This window comes from Gymnodraco acuticeps, unplaced genomic scaffold, assembly GCF_902827175.1.
Source record: "Gymnodraco acuticeps unplaced genomic scaffold, fGymAcu1.1, whole genome shotgun sequence".
Classification (NCBI taxonomy): Eukaryota; Metazoa; Chordata; class Actinopteri; order Perciformes; family Bathydraconidae; genus Gymnodraco; species Gymnodraco acuticeps.
The window spans coordinates 40,840-55,028 of record NW_022990776.1 but is presented as its reverse complement, the minus strand read 5'-3'; the positions used below and the strand labels follow the sequence as shown (position 1 = coordinate 55,028).

The 14,189-nt window shown below is 42.0% G+C and overlaps 1 long non-coding RNA gene across 1 annotated transcript; it reads right to left on the bottom strand.

Annotated features, from left to right (window-relative positions):
- Nucleotides 1–3,693: 3,693 nt before the first annotated feature.
- Nucleotides 3,694–4,980, bottom strand: LOC117557023. The gene is made up of 3 exons (XR_004570649.1): nt 4,900–4,980; nt 4,740–4,816; nt 3,694–4,656 (listed from the first exon to the last, which is right to left on the bottom strand). It is a non-coding gene; the product is annotated as an uncharacterized LOC117557023 (long non-coding RNA).
- Between the last annotated feature and the right edge of the window lie 9,209 nt (nt 4,981–14,189).

Here is a 14,189-nt window from a genome sequence, read left to right as displayed (position 1 = left end):
AGCATCATAAACACGTCGGATAGTGAAAGTGCAGTCGGAGTCTAAAGTACCGCGGTCTCTTAGCCCTGTGACGTTTCACTCAGAGGTCAAGGAATAGGAGATAGGGTTAGAATTTAGGAGCTGGTTTTTGGATTATCGGAACGCAACCCTGGGTCGGAGAATCCGAATGCACTTTCACTATCTGACGTGTTTATGATGCGCCAGCGGACGTCATTGTGTGCGTCTGCTGCTGTGGGGAAACTATGGAAACTACAGTTTTCTATACAGCGGACTACAACATGGATGTTTAATAAGAAGGAGGGACTACTGTAAACTCATCTAGAGACTCTGCACCGTGCTCTGATGCTGTTGCTTTATGCTTTATGAACGTGGACAACAGAGAAACATATTCTTCAGGACCAAAGTTGGAATTGAAATAAAAAAGGAAAGTGAAACTTCTGCTCGTCACCCTCTCCCTCCGGTCCACATTAATACAAATGATCCCAATACGTATGATTGTATGAACTATTAAAATATCTTATAATAAATACAAATGTATTTATTATAAATGTTAGTCCTTAACATCTATCACTGTGTATATCACCATTCAAACATCTTTTAAAAGTTGAACAAACCCCACACAGCTCAGTAAAATGTTGACTTTATTTGATAATTTCAGTAAAAACTAACGTTCGTATTTCTCTTTGATTATAATACTGATGAACGTTCAAAACAAAGCCCTTTTGCAACTTACCACATACGTTTTAAAATGCTTAATAAGCACCGTAACTTTCATGATATCATTTATCGGTCACAATCAGTTGTGTCCGTGAACGGCCGACTGTTGAGTGACGGCAAATGCTGCGGCCGCAAGGCATTGTGAGGCAGCATTTTCTCCTCTCCTTTCGGTAAGGGAGGTCCAGTGGTTCCTAAGCTAAAGGAGGTTATAAAGGAAGTTTGAAACCTCCTTTCCTATCATCTAGAGCAGGGGTCTTCAACTAAAATTCAACGAGGTCCAGTTAGAGAAAATCTCCCCATGCAAAGGTCCGGAACATCAAAATGTCTAAGTTGCTTTATGAATTAGTGTGATATTGAAGTGACCTGTAGATTTATCAACGTCTACATGTAATCAACAACTGACTGCCAATCAAATAAAGAAAGTACAATTCATAAACAACAATATTTATTGTCAATTAACATGACTTAAATACTGTGGATATGTGTAATGTTCCTCTCGGGCTGCATTTACAAATAAAATAGAGAAAATAAATAAAATAGCTTTTGAAAATATGTGCATCTTAAAAGTGCTTAATTTTAGATAAATAAAATAAAGTGTAGCAGCAGCTTGAGTTTCCCTTTTTCTTTGTTAACCGTTTCACATCATGACTTAACAGTTTCAGACGATTATAGAAAAATATCAGTCTTTACACATCATAACAATTGAACAGTTTTAAAGTTTCTCTTTCTGTCCCTCTTATATTGTAGTCCCTCACTCACTTTGTTTTATTCAGTGCGAGAGTTGAGCTGGAGCTTGTCCTGCCAGGAGTTTAGATCTGGGCTGAAATGGTGTCAGGGCCATTCTCATACACATGCAGGTGCTCATTGGTTTCAGTGATGCAAACACAGGTATGGTGAAAAAAGAGAGAACTATTCGAAGCAGAAAAAAACCAGCGTAATATACCATCTGACAAAGGCCTGTGCTATAAGGCTTCAATTAACTGTCTATTCTTTATAATATACTCAGATCAATAGGAGACAGAGATGTTAAGTTATAAATCGAGGGTTTTATTATTATTTACAGCAGGGGTGGGGAACCTTTTTCCTTTCAATTTTTACAACATCCTCCGAGAGTCGTACAAATGATTGAACTCAACCTCTGCTTAAAAAAACTAAAATCACAGCCCATTCATTTCACCTTTCTTTCACGCTGTGCAAAGAAAAAGCAACCTCTGAATCCAGATATCTCACCATGACTCACGTATGCATGCACATGCACGGTGTGGCATGCATGCATGTGCACGGTGTGGCATGACCACCAAAACAGAAAGATATGGACACAAGATGTGTGCAAATGTATTTAGTATCCTATCCATGTGAACATGATTTAAGTGGGGGGGGGACCTAACCTCCTCTAGGGGGGTCCGGGGGCATGCTCCCCTGGGAAGATTTGTTTTTAAATATTGAAGTTAAAAGCATCAATCTGGTGCACTTTGAGAGCAACATGAAGAGATCTATGGATACATCTCTCAACACCCATATGAAACAGAACTGTAAGCATATTTTTCTTTATGGATATTTTACAAATCACTCCCCTTTTAAACTCTATTCTTGTTATTTTTAACAACTTTTTTGTTACTGTCATATAGTATTTTATACCTGTTTTTCATTTAGCTCATTAATAACTATAATGATCATATCAAGTTGTGCCTTAACCTCACTGAGCTGAGGTTATTTGAGCCTCTCAGGAGAGAGCTCTCTTCCACCTGGTTGTAGAAAAGCTCTTTAAATTCGTTAGCATAGCTAGCTAACCAGATGCTAATAACAGATCGCCACTGTGCTTACAACTAAAGACACAGCCACGCAAACACTGCGGTATGGGTATTGCAATATTTGAAGGGCTGGAGCGGGGTTCCGGTGCTCTCTGAGCACTCCTTTCAGACGAGACATATACCACGTGAAGACACGTTACGCTCGTGTTGTGTTCAAGGAACCTGTCCTTGGCCAGGAAAAACAGGTACTCGCTTGTTTAATTATTTTTGCGGTCTAGATTTCTTCTTCTTTTTTGAAGTGAGAAGTTGTCCGTCAGTCGGACGGACTCCCCACCCCCCCACATGATCGGCGGCCAATTGATCGGAACAGAGGACATTTTGACCGGCAGGTTTTTAATTTACCGGTTTTTATTACATTTTACCAGCTAAAAACCGGTAATTACGGAAACCCTGATATATATATGCATATAGCTTGTGTTGTATATTTATACACACAAATGAACAACCTTTGTCAAAAAACAAATGGCCTATTGTAGGGTTAGGGTTGTTGTTTTATGCTTATCCACATTTTGATTTCAGAGCACATTTGAGTTTATTTATTTGGGTCTACAACAGATGATACAAATCTTTGTGTCAGTAAATGTGTAGGCGGGGGTGTTTGTGAAAATAACAGGGACAGAGCTGCTGTCAGACGATCAGCTGTGCGGCGTCGTCACAAATGGACGTCGCTTCACGTGACGCTCCGGAGGAGCAATGGGACGTCCTTTCCTCCGTAGCGTCACGTGAAGCGACGTCCGTTTGTGATGACGCTGCACAGCTGACAGCAGCCAGCTCTGTCCCCGTTATTTCCACACACACCCCCGCCTCTGTTAGTACCCTATGGTTAGTACACATTTACTGACACAAACATTTGTATCATCTGTTGTAGACCCAAATATATAAAATAAGAACTAATTCTCAAAAAAGATTGTTTGATTAATATTGATTAGAGTGCACAAAATAAATAAAATAATTCAGAGAAAAAAAAGAGACGTTATCTATCAAAACCCAGTTAGATTAACATTCATTGTGTAGCAGTGGCCGCAGAATAAATATATTCATTTAACAGTTTGGTTAAACCACTAAGTCCGACAACGCCACCCCGGGAATTTCACCCAGGGAAATGTGACAAGTTTTAAGTCACTAGGACACACAGGTTCGGTTACTCATGGAACAAGAGACGTGGTTCAATTATCAAAAATAGAACAGTTTATTTGTATACAATAGTAAAAATACAATTTATAAAAACAGTCACACAGGGCTATATCCAAAAGGGAGAACGAACAAGGGGGCTGAGGCTTACCAGTGGGGGAGAGGGTCAACGAATGAGTAGAGGGCTCCCACAAAAACAAACTTAAGTCACCCCGGTCACACGTGTTCCACACTCACACAATCACACGGAGAAAAGATCCAAAAACCCGGGGGAAGCACAGCACACGGAAAGGGGGAAGCCACCACCTCGGACACCAATACCACCACCTTCAGCTCTCAGTAACTAAAACAGGAAAACAAGGGAAAACACAATAAGTGGGGGACAAAAACACAGAATGACTCAAAATGAAATAAACCAAAATAAGCCGCAATCATGCGGCATAAACAAAACTATGCAAAAAGCAAAGAAAGAAAACCTAAACCAAAACCATTATCATATAAACAAACAATGATTTGACCACATGATCGACACTAATTAAGTATAAAATAAGCCAAAAGAAAAGAAAGAAAACAACAAAAGAAAATAGGAATAAACAAAAATAAACTATTAATGAAAAGGAACAAAGTAAAAAAAATAGTTGAAATTGGTGAAGGAAAGAATAACTAAACAGAAGGAGTTAGCCCAGCAGTCCAGTCACTAAAATACCACTAGGGGAGCGGACCTCTAGTACAGAGTAGGCCACGCTAAACCGGCCCAACCACAGTAGCCAAAAGCGAACAATCTAAGTAGTGTCCAGCAGCACAGGATCGGTAGGGCAGGTGATGATACTGCCGTAGGCAATGCCAAACCGGACCAGATACGATAGCCAGACGCAGACAATCAACTAGCACTTAGCAGCACACAGGATCAGCAGTACGGGTGATGACCCTGCGCCAGAAACCCGTCTCTTTTCGGTGCAGCAAAACAGCAGCGGTTCTTTAAAGCCTTAGCTTGGCCCTAGATTAACAATAAACACAAACGTATAATATTAATGTTCAGGAAAGGTGTGGTGAATGGACTGAACAAATCACCCTACATACCGATCAGGCAGAGAGGAGAGAGTTTCATGCTCTCTATGTTACGGCTACTTGACGGGCATCGCCAGGAAGACCCTCCGCTATACAAAACAAAACGTGACCACACGTAAGTATGATAAATTGCGAAACTTTACCTGAAGCCAACTATTCTCCTACAACATACCTACGCCGGTGGCGGAAGCAAAACACGGCAAGAACGGAAGTGGGTTGGTCTGGGCACCAGCGAACAAGAGGCCCCTAGCTAGAAGCCTCTGCTCCTTTATATGGTGCCCCCTGGCGGTGATAGGCTAAACATAATATGCCTTACAACACTATTTACTGCTCATCCTGCCACAATCGGATTGCACACTTTGTTTGTTTGTGTGGATATGTAGCACATTAACATTGTAATAGCACTTAATGACTGACTGAATGGAAATGACAATAAATGAAAATGTAAAACGAAAAAAGCGATCATGAAAATGTTTACAAAAAATGAATACAATTATTTTTGACCACTTTGTTGTTCAGATATATCACATATTTGTAACTAAATGATACATTAATTGAAAGAAAACACGGTATAAACTGAGGAGTGACTCCCGTGAGGTTCATGTATTTTCTTCACTCCGCTGGGAAACTGCTCTCATGTCAAGAACAAGCGGCAAACTCTGGGGAACAGCCGGTGTCAGTACCAGATATGTTCGGGCTACCAGATATGTTCGGGTGTATTTCCGTCGCATCCGTCATCCGTCATATCCGTCATATACTCACCTCCCTCTGCTCCCAGCGCTCTGCTGCCACACACCGGCCGTCTGCGGAACTGCAGCCGGAGGAACTCGGGACAGCTTGTTATGTGTGGGGTGCTATGGTGGGGTCCCATGTACTTGTGCACATACATAATGTTTATAATTATTTACAATTAAAAAATATATATATTCTGCGTTACTTTAGCCAACACTTTTATAAGACCACTAGATTAGATAATTACGAAATGTGTAGATAGAATACATATATTTCAGGTTGTTATTTTGTCATTATGTTTAATGTTTTATTTACCTTTTAGTATTTGTATATAGTATCTGAACTTTGGAAAGGAGTTGGGAGACACACGACACATCAAATCACATCTACAGATCAAGGCGAAGCGAATGGATGTACTCCCATACTCCTAGCGTGAAAATGTTTGTGAAAACGTGTGCAAAGTCTCCGAAAATCCTAAAAATAAGCTCATATTTGAATTCCCCATAAAAAAACACATCATTCAGTAAAAACAAGGCCCCACTGATCATCTACTCTCTGAGACGATTCCAGGGATGTCTGGCTTGAGTTTCGGCCACCAGGGAAAGTGGACAAAAGTGCTCGAGATCAGCCTCTTAATTTACCCAGGGCCTAGTGCTTGGCTTTGGGCATGAAAATTCAGGAAACTCCCCTGAGTATTTTATTAAATATCTGAACTTTGGAGAGGAGTTGGGGGACACACGACACATCAAATCACATCTACAGATCAAGACGAAGCTATTGGAAGTACTCCTAGCGTGTGAAAATGTTTGTGAAAAACGTGTGCAAAGTCTCCGAAAACGGAGCAGTGGCTGTGATGCTAGCTTTGCGGCTAGCGGTTAGTTGTTATTGTTTGAAGTTGTTGCTATGGAAACAACATGACGGAGAACTAATTAATATCTTCTACATATAATAACGGACAAAGTAAAGAATGAAGTGTAGGCTATGCCTGTTTGAAGTTGTTGCTAAGGAAACAACATGACGGAGAAAAAGTATAATCTTCTACATATAATAACGGACAAAGTAAAGAATGAAGTGTCGGCTATGTTTAAATGTTCGGAATTTGACCGTGATGGCCCTCTTGAGTTGCCGTAAAATATGACGAATATGACGGATGACGGATGCGACGGAAATACACCCGAACATATCTGGTAGCCCGAACATATCTGGTACTGACACCGGGACGCCAATACGGAAGTGCCACACACTGCAGTTCATACATGGGCCGCTAGCGACTGTCTGCAGAAAGGAGCAATTTCCATAGACCCCCATGTTAAAATGCCCAACTTTACAGCAGAAAAAAACATGTTTCTACCCATGGATGCAATACATATTATTATCGATATAGTTAGATTCCACCTTCATGATTATGAATCTGTGAGTGAATTGTTTTCTAACACGACCCTTTTATTTATATTAGGTCTTAAAGTTTTTGCATAAATTAGGGCGTGGTCACTTTGATGGACATGTACATGCCTCACTGTCAGCTAACAGTAACTTGTCCACTCTGCTAGGCTAGTCATAGTACTGTACTTGACCCTTTAGCTTTAGCCGTGTTCGTGGTGATTGTGCCTTTTAGGGAATATTGTTACAAATACCAGACAATTAAAATGTCGTGCTGTGCGCTTGAATGTACTAATAGAACTTCCAAGAAGTCTAAAATGATAATATTATACATGTTAACCCCGTTCACAGGTGTTTGTGTGCTTGGTAGCTTAGCTTGTTACTTATTAGCCAGCTAAGGCAGGGTTGCCAACTCTCACGCATCTGGCGTGTGACACACACTTTCACTCTCAATCTCACGCTCTCACGCTGCCCAAACTATTCTCACGCCAAAAACAAGAATACCGAAGACAAGAAACGGTTTTGAAAACTGTTGTCACGTAGTGATCGTCTTCTCAATAGAGCATCTTTGATAATGTCTTCTGGCCAATCAGAATCAAGATAACGGCGTGGTGTTGTTGCAGGAAGTCCCGACGGAGAATACTTCTGCTGTAGTAGCCTACATCTCTATATACATCGATACATACAACATTACGTGTTGATAGAAATCAACACGTAATGAAATAAGACCCCACGGTTTGATGATTGATGTGTGGGCTGTCTTTCATTTTGACACACAGAACAATGGGGGCTATCCACCCTTATCCACAATGTAACATCATTCACACAGCCTCTTCCCTCCTCTACCGGAAGAGGCTGTGTGAATGACGTTACATTGTGGATCCACAATGTAAAGTAATTCACAGCCTCTTCCCTCTTCTCTCTGTGAGGAGCAGCAGGTTCAGCTTTCAGAACAAAGTAACACAAAACTAAAATGGCATTCATTTTTTAAATATGTCGTGTAGTAATACATTTATTTATTTGTCTTCTCAAGAGAGTACCAGAATGTGTATTTTATGTTAGTATTTCAAAAGATCTCCTGGGGGAGAATCCCCCCAGACCCCCCTGCAGGGGTTGGGTTTTCAGCATGTCAACTCTTTCACCTGTGGGGAAATTGCAGGATTGGCTCCAGGTCACCCTTTTTTTTTACTTCAAGACAAATGTGCCTTTTTATTTGATACAGTTCAATTTGGATTGAGACAGGGAAATAATCTAAACCTCACGCGTGGCGTTTCACTGTCAAGGGGAGCGTGTATGTAATTACATTGCAAATACTGACTTGAGCCCCACCATAGATTACTCAACAAAAATACTCTGGAGCCGCAACTGCCGACCCGTATTGCGCATGCGCAGATCTAAGATCCAGTAGAAATGATAAAAAAGTAAAAGTCTACTGCTTATTGTTCTACTAGGCCAAAATACAGTCAAAGAGTATATGAGAGTGAGAGTGTGTTAATTAATACATTTGGCAGTTTGGAGTAAGTCTGTAGATTTGTTTGTGTGCGTGTGTTTCATGTATAGGCCTCTCACGATAATTAATTTTGTTGGATACATTTTCCCGGAAATTATTGCGATAAACGATAATATTGTCGGCACCGTTGTATGACCATTTAAGACCACTGACATAATGATAATATATAATAATAATTCAAGTACATCCTTTCAAACTGCTAGTCACATCCTCATGTAAATGGCAATGTATCGAGTTCATTTTTATTTATCGTACGATAAGTCAATTTGCTTATCGCGACAGGCACACAATAAAATAGTGGAAACAAACATGTGTTTGACTTTCATTAGTGAATGAAACTGTGTGCCCTTTATAGTCTGTGTCCAATATTGTGTATTTGTATATATTGTATATCCTATTATATATGCTAAGGTCCCGCTGCTGACACGATAGCAGTCATTTCGTGCGCATATGTGTAATTAAACCCATGATCAAAATCTCACTCCAGCCAGGCACCCAAAGTTGGCAACCCTGGAGACCGAGAACGTAACCCTTTATGCATACATATACATTTTAGTTTATGATTCAGCCTTGGGTAAGACTTTTATAGTCCATGGCTATGACGCCCATATTGCTAAACGGGAACAAATGTTAATAGGGGACCCAATTATCCCAGTGGTGGCCGCAGGAGCTAACGGAGCAGCAGGGGGCTAGCTCCAGCCGGCGTCCCGGAGCTAGCCCAGTGCCCACTGCGGCTCCGTTAGGTCCGGGCGGTGGAGTCCGTCGTTATAACTGGAGATCAAGGAATGCAGCGAAACGCAGACTTGGGTCGCCTGCTGTAGTATTAGCTAAATAAATTATGTTGAATAAGGCTTATTAAGCTAAACATCGCCACAATTGTTCTGCTATGTATCGGTACTTATTTTCTTAACGTGTGAATGACAAGCATTAAGAATAACAAAATATAGCTAATTCTCTTGCAGATTGTCTCATTTGATTATGAATGTAACGTTTATATAGGGGAACTAGTACACTGTTAGCAGTAACTTGGTATGCATGTATTTCATGTTAGCTTAGCTTCTTAGCCTGAGCTAGCTCTGTTTACTTCCAGTTCGGAGGCAGCAGGTCCCGCCTCGCCTCCGCCTCTTTGCCCTTATTTGGAGCAGGCGGGATTAGACTATGACGTCACTGTCGAGCCGTTAGTGGCCGACTCCGCCTACTAAGGGCTTCACGGAAACTCTGCAGAATCCTATGGGTGACGTCACGGACACTACGTCAATTTATATATACAGTCTATGGTCAAGAAGCATCAGATCAGTGCATGATACACAGTAAGGGGGCGGGGCGAGTGTCTGAGGATTTCATTGAAGGATGGTCTGGTGGTTCCTCGGTTATAGGCTTGTTTGAGACGCGTTGCGGCCAAGCGGCAAACTGTGGGGTAGAGCCGGGAAGCCAATACGGAAGTGCCACACACTGCAGTTCATATATTGGCCGATAGGCGATGGCTGCAGAAAGGAGCAATTTCCATAGACCCCCATGTTAAAAGGCCCGATTTTACAGCAGAAAAAAACATGTTTCTACTCCTGGCTCCATACATTTTATTATCGATATAGTTAGATTCCACCTTCATGATTATGGATCTGTGAGTGAATTGTTTTCTAACGCGACCCTTTATATTTATATTAGGTCTTAAAGTTTATGCATACATTAGGGCGTGGTCACTTTGATTGACAGATACGTGCCTCACTGTCGGCTAACAGCAACTTGTCCAATCTGCTAGGCTACAACCATAGAGGCTACAACGTTAGTTAGTTGTAGTTACTGTACTTGATCCTTTAGCTGTGTTCGTGGTGATCGTGCCTGTTAGGGAATATTGTTACAAATACCAGATAATTAAAATGTCGTGCTGTGCGCTTGAATGTACTAACAGATCTTCCAAGAAGTCTACTTTCAGCTTTTTTCGGTGAGTAAAATGATAATATTATACATGTTAACCCCGTTAGCAGGTGTTTGTGTGCTTGTTAGCTTAGCCTGTTATGTAGCTTATTAGCCAGCTAAGGACGTAACCCTTTATACATATATACAGTTTAGTTTATGATTCAGCCTTGGGTAAGGCTTTTATACTATATGGCTATGACGCCCATAATGCTAAACGGGAGCAAATGTTAAAAGGGGTGGGCCGCCGGAGTCCACGCCGCCGAAGCTAACGGGGCTGCAGGGTGCTAGCTCGCTAGCGCGTCCCGGCGGCCGTAGCTAGCACCCTGGGGCTCCGTTAGCTTCGGCCAGCGGCGGAGTCCGGCGTTATAACTGGAGATCAAGGAATGCATCGTAACGCGGACTTGGTTCGCCTGCAGCCCGCTGTAGTATTAGCTAAATAAATGATGTTGAGCAAGGCTTATTAAGCTGAACACCGCCACAATTATTCTGCTATGTATCGGTACTTATTTTGTTAACGTGTGAATGACAAGCATTAAGAATAATACCAAATAGCTAATTATCTTGCAGATTGTCTCGTTTGATTATGAATGTAACGTTTATATAGTGGAACTACACTGTTTTATCAAAACCAAAGTGCCACGCAGTGACTTGGTATGCATGTATTTCAGCAGGAAATGTGCAACCTAGATGACATTTACCAACACAGACTATATAGAAATATTTGTAAAAGTTGTTCATGCGTTACTAAGTGAATATGGCATTAACCCTCCTGTTGTCTTCGGGTCAAATCTGACCGATTTACTACTTTCATCAATCATGTTTTACATTCGATTGATACTGAGAGCATGTTAGCTTATCTTCTTAGCCTGAGCTAGGACTCGAACGTCACGCTCGTTGGCAGCAGGTCCCGCCCTGTCCCGCCTCAGCTCCGCCTCTTTGCCCTTATTTGGAGAAGGCGGGAGAAGGCGGGAGTTAGACTCTGACGACACCGTCGAGCCGTTAGTGGCCGACTCCGCCTACTAAGGGCTTCACGGCAACTCTGCAGAATCCTATGGGTGACGTCACGGACCCTACGTCCATTTATATATAAAGTCTATGGTTGCGGCTCGCCACGAAAGTAGACGAGAATAGCCGATCGCAGCCGGGGGAGGTCTCAAAAAGCTCGCCTGAAGTCGGACAGCTCCGAGTCGGCTTCTTCTTCTTCTTCTTCTTCTTCTTCTTCTTCTTCTTCTTCTTCTTCTTCTTCTTCTTCTTCTTCTTCTTCTTCTTCTTCTTCTTCTTCTTCTTCTTCTTCTTCTTCTTCTTCTTCTTCTTCTTCTTCTTCTTCTTCTCTCGGTTTTTTGGCGGATTGCAAACAACTTTAAGGTGCATACCGCCACCTCCGGAGTCGGCTTGACTCGGTTTGCACACATGTAACTAAGTAAATACATTTGTTCCTGCTCAAGATTAGATTCAACTTTATTGTTATTGCACATATTACAGGTACTGAGACAACGAAATGCAGTTTAGCTTCTAACCAGGTGCAACAAGCAGTGAAGTGAAAAGTAATGTACACAATCTACAGAATAAAATATAGAATGAATTGAATGATGAATAAACAGTGAGGGGTATGAATATACACAGCAGCCTGTGAGCAGTATTAACAGTGTGTATGAATATGCTAAGATATATAAGTGAAAACGGTAAGCAGTGCAAGTATAGTATAACATATATAGATATTAATTTCATGATGATAAATATTGTGGAACAATGATGAAAAATGGGAATGGATGTGGCGACGTAAAACTGACACAAAACAACAACAAACTTTTGCCGAGCCAATTGGAGAGTTTCATCAGTAGCACGGGGTAAAAACCACCAATGAGCGCTCAGCTCGAGATACCAGCGAGTCGTTTCCCATCAAGCATTTTGCTTCCGCAGCCCGTGGAGAGGAACTGCGCCGCCTCGCAACTCTTTTTATTGGGTTCTTTTATTTGGGGTTAAGTAAATTGTCAGAATAAGTGAGAAATGGATTTAACTTCTGTTAGACAGCTATCATACTGAATACATATTTACTGTGAATGTGTGCAAAAATGTATGGCATATCTAACCCTAACCCCTAACCCCTAACCCCTAACCCTAACCCTAACCCTAACCCTAACCCTAACCCTAACCCTAACCCTATGTCTAACAGAAGTTAAATCCATTTCTCACTTATTCTGACAATGTACTTAACCCCAAATAAAAGAACCCAATAAAAAGAGTTGTTAAATAATAGTGGAGTCACGTTGTAATAACAATAACTCATCTCTCTCTTGTTTTATTTTTCAGCTTTGCCAAAAGCCACTGTGTCAAGTGTCCTTCATGGGTGCCGTCTGGAGTTGTCCAATATGGCGGACCATCCCGCACATGCGAGGTACAGATCGGGCAGGGGACGGATCGGGTAGTGACAGTAGGCTTGTTTGAGACTGTGTAGAGGCTTCTCAATACTCAAATTTCCTCTCGCCCACAGGAGATGCGAGCGGAGGACCGAGGAGGGGAACCGAGGAGAGAGGAGGGGAAGCAGCAGACGTTTAAAGAAATGAGAACTCCTCTCCTCTGAGCGGTGATTTTAAAGTTCATTATTACGTGGCAACAGCTGCATCAGCTGTCGAGTGTTTTGTCATAGCGCTGTATCTCTGTTAGATCAGCTGAACATTGTTCCCCCACATATTTACTTTGAATTCATTGAGAGTGCGGTATAATGAGACAATAACAGGCTACAGATGCGGACACACACACACAAATATATTTATATAAATATATACAATTTAAAGTATGAGAGCATTCTCATAATAACGTAACACAATCAGAGACTGGATATATCTCCCCCTCTCTCTGGTCGCTGAAATGGGGAATTTAAATTACGGGCCAAAAGTTGTATTTACAAGTAGCCTATTAAAAGTAAGCAGAGGACACCAAACCAACTGAGACCCGTCTGTCCGCCGCATTTACGCACTGTACAACACACACCTACACACTGTACCACACACACCTACAGCTCCTAAAGCATAAGCCGTTGTGTATTTTATTATGTGAAGCAATGGTCTTAGAAAAATATCGACTCTTTGTTTGTAGATATCTACTAAACTAAAGCAAATAAAGAGAGTAGGCCTGTTATACTGAGTGATATATATTATACACACTGCTCTGCTTTCTGCACGGACCTTACAGCTGTTCTCTCTGGAAACATCGCGACGCGATGAAAGCAGTTTCTAAAATAATATCCAGGGGATGCATGCATAGCTGTCATTGGCTGAGATAAGTCCGGCTGTGCGTCACGCCTCCACCGTTCCCGGAAATGCATCCGTGGAGGAGCCGTGGAGGAACCATCAGTGTATCCTCGGTTAGAGCTCCTCCAGAGAGCCTCCTCGACGCTCGATCCTCGGTGTGCATTTAGAGAAATGAGACGTCCTTCAAAATGGCGCGCTGAAATTCATTTCCGGGTCACTACCGGAGGACCGAGGACCGAGGAGTCGAGGAGGGGAAATTTGAGTATTGAGAAGCCTCTACCGTGGCTGCTTCTCAGGTCGACTATTTTCATTTCCTCGCTCCTCGGTCCTCTGTCTCACCGGAAGTTGATTTGCCTGCGCCATCTTGAGTACCGTCCCATGGCTCTTATTTCTGCCGGAGGACCGAGGATCGAGGAGCGAGGAGCGATAATGGAGGAGCGATAACCGAGGAACCACCAGACCATCCTCCGATGAAATCCTCAGATACTCGCCCCGCCCCCTTACTGTGTATCGCTCACTGATTGGACGATGCAGCGCATGCACTGATCTGATGCTTCTTGACATGAGAGCAGTTTCCCAGCGGAGTGAAGAAAATACATGAACCTCACGGGAGTCACTCCTCAGTTTATACCGTGTTTTGTTTCAACTAATGTATCATTTAGTTACAAATAT